Source organism: Jaculus jaculus, chromosome 20, assembly GCF_020740685.1.
Source record: "Jaculus jaculus isolate mJacJac1 chromosome 20, mJacJac1.mat.Y.cur, whole genome shotgun sequence".
Classification (NCBI taxonomy): domain Eukaryota; kingdom Metazoa; phylum Chordata; class Mammalia; order Rodentia; family Dipodidae; genus Jaculus; species Jaculus jaculus.
The window spans coordinates 6967097-6970223 of NC_059121.1; positions in this window are offsets into that span (position 1 = coordinate 6967097).

Genomic DNA, 3127 nt, shown 5'->3' on the forward strand with positions numbered 1-3127 from the left:
CTCAGATGGATCTTCCTGCGTGTGTCTCAGATGGATCTTCCTGGGTGTCGCTCAGATGGATCTTCTTGGGTGTGTCTCAGATGGATCTTCCTGGGTGTGTCTTAGATGGATCCTCCTGGATGTATCTCAGATGGATCTTCCTGTGTGTGTCTAAGATGGATCTTTCTGCCTGTATCTCAGATGGATCTTCCTGCGTGTATCTCAGATGGGGCAATGCTCCTTCGGCACCCCAATTTTCACCCATAGTCCTGTCCATGGTGTGCAGTATGGGTTCTTGTCATTTAATTCAGGATGGTGAACACAGAAAATGGAACAATGGAGAGCTGCCTATTGTGGTTTGAATGTAAAATATCCCATCGCCCCACTGCTGCGTTGGTTCATGTCTTTGAACACTGAGGCCCCTGCTGGTGGTACTGTTGAGCAAGTTTGTGGAAGCTCTAGGAGGTGGAGCCTTGTTGGAGGAAGTGTGTCACTGGGGGCGGGACTTGAGGCTTCATAGTCCAGCCTTGCTTGTTGTTTTCTCTCTGCTTCCTGCCTGTCGATGTGAAGACTGGCTTCCCACTCCAGCAGTCATGTTCTGGTCACGATGGACTTGATCTTCTGCAGCTGTATCTAAAACAAGCTCCTCCTCAAGTTGCTCTGCTCGGCTATTTGTTCAGAAGCCATGAGAAATTAGCTGATAGCTGGCTGTTCCTGGAAGCCTGAGGGCGGCTCCTCTAATGGTGCCTTGCAGAACTGGTGGATGTGAACTAAAGCCCAGCCAGACACAGTAGGGCAGGTTGGGCCTTCTGTCTGGTTCATCTCTAAAGGAAGCTTTGGCCATCTAGGTTTCCAGTTTTTTGACCGTTGTAACTGTCTTCTGAAAGATGTACATGTGCCTATTTCACTTCAGAGTCTAGTTGTAACATTAGTGTCTCTGGGACAGCTTGTCCATCTGGCTCCTAGGAACGGGGAGGGGGAGGGGCGACTGGTAGCATAGCATAGCCTTCTTTAGGTTTCAGAGTATGTAGGGCCAGAGAAGGGATCTAGGGTGAGGGAGTAAATACCTGTTTCCTGGTGTCCTGTCTTCTGAGGGTGGCTCTCCAGTGGAACAGAACTCACACCTGTCTGCCCCAGGAATCTCTAACTTTCTAGGACCCAAAGATGCTGCTGCAAATTGGACCTGGCGCCATCTAGTGGCGGCATCACCAAACTGCAGCTATAAGTGTCACGGACCCAGGAACCCAAGGTCACATCTTGTCCCTGGCTGGAGCTCACCCATTTGATATTACTTTGGGATCCTGAGATAGGAGAGCAGCCATCAAGGCCTCAGTTGCTCTCGTACAGCCCAGGATTTCCATGATTCAGGCAGAAGTTTGGAATTCATCTGAGCACAAGCTTCTCCGACAGCTTGCTTCTTGCAACCTCAGGAGGTTCCTGTGGTGTATCCCTACATGTAACAGTCATATCCAGGCTGTATTCTCGCTGCACACAGGATGACCAAGGAACGCGTGGACATAGAGGTCTGGTTAGATTCAGTGACCATGCCAGATTGGGTCCACATATTTCTTTCTCTCTATGGTTTAGATTGTCTTTCCCCACTCCATTTCTCCCTCCTTCCTTCCCTCCCTTTCTTCTTTTCTCCCTTCTTCTTTCCCTTAGTTAATACTTTAATTTTTTAAATTTTATTTATTTATTTATTTGAGAGAAGGAAAGAGGCAGAGAGAGAGAGAGAGAGAGAGAGAGAGAGACTGGGCACGCCAGGGCCTCCAGCCACTGCAGATGAACTCCAGACGCGTGTGCCCCCTTGTGCATCTGGCTAACGTGGGTCCTGGGGAATAGAACCTGGGTCCTTTGGCTTTGCAGGCAAGCGCCTTAACCGCTAAGCCACCTCCCCAGCCCTCCTTAGTTAATGCTTCCCGACTGTCCTCTGTGTGCACTGTGCAGGTAGCCACCCAGACGAATGCAGTCCACCGTGTCCATCTTGGGATGTGAGGGCCAGTGTTGGTGTGTGGAGTCTAGGAAATGAATGGAAAGAAGCAGCCAGGCTGTGGGGACTCTGCTGCCATCAACACTGTGGCTGACAGGGTCAGGCCCCAGCACAAGCTTTCTTTTTTAAAAAAATTATTTATTTACTTTATTTTTTAATTAATTAATTAATTAAGTTATTTGCAATGAGAGAGAGAGAGAGAGAATGGGTACTCTAGGGCCTCCAGCCACTGCAAATGAACTCCAGATGCATCCGCCACCTTTGGCATCTGGCTTACTTGGGTCCTGGGGACGCGAACCTGGGTCCTTTGGCTTCGCAGGCAAGTGTCTCAGCCACTAAAGCTTGTTTTTTTATTTTCTGTTTGTTTGTTTTTCAAGGTAGTGTCTCACTATAGCCCAGGCTGTCCTGGAATTCACTATGTACTCTCAGGGTGGCCTTGAATTCATGGCGATCCTCCTACCTCTTCCTCCCCAGTGCTGAGGTTAAAGGTGTGCGCAACCATGCCCAGCCACTAAAGCTTTCTTGAACAACCAAAAAGCCTGACTGGTGCCTAGAGAGCCAGGGTAGGAGATGCAGGCAGGTAATTCCTGCCACAGGGGCCCTTTCTCCCATCTCACAGTACTGTCTTCATCTCTTGTTGGTCACTTCTCCTACCAAGGGTGGCCACTGCAGCATGAGCAAAGTGCCCTGGACCTCAGCCACTGAGCCAGTGGCACACCAGCCCATTAGTGGAAGAGATCTTACCTCCTCCAAATCCACTGGTCACCTCCCAGGACAGACATGAAGGACCAGCAGGCCGTAGGGCTACCCAGGATGGCTATAAGGACCTTTCAAGATGTGTATAGGACTGAGGAGAGAGATCAGTTGGTAAAGTGCTTGCCTTAGAAGCAGGGGGAATCTGAGTTTAATCCCTAGAAGCCCCATGGCAGAGCTGGGCACGGGGATGCTGCCCTTGTGACCCCAGTGCTGGGAAGATGAGGCAGGAGGACCCTTGAGGCTTTCTAGCCAGCTGGTCTAGCCTACTGCTGAGTCCAGATCAAAGCAAGATTGCATCTAAAAACTGGTAGACAGTGCTTCTGAAGATGACACTTGACATTGTCCTCAGGTCTCCAACAACGTGGGCACTCAACTGCATGTGAACCTCTACACTACTTAAAT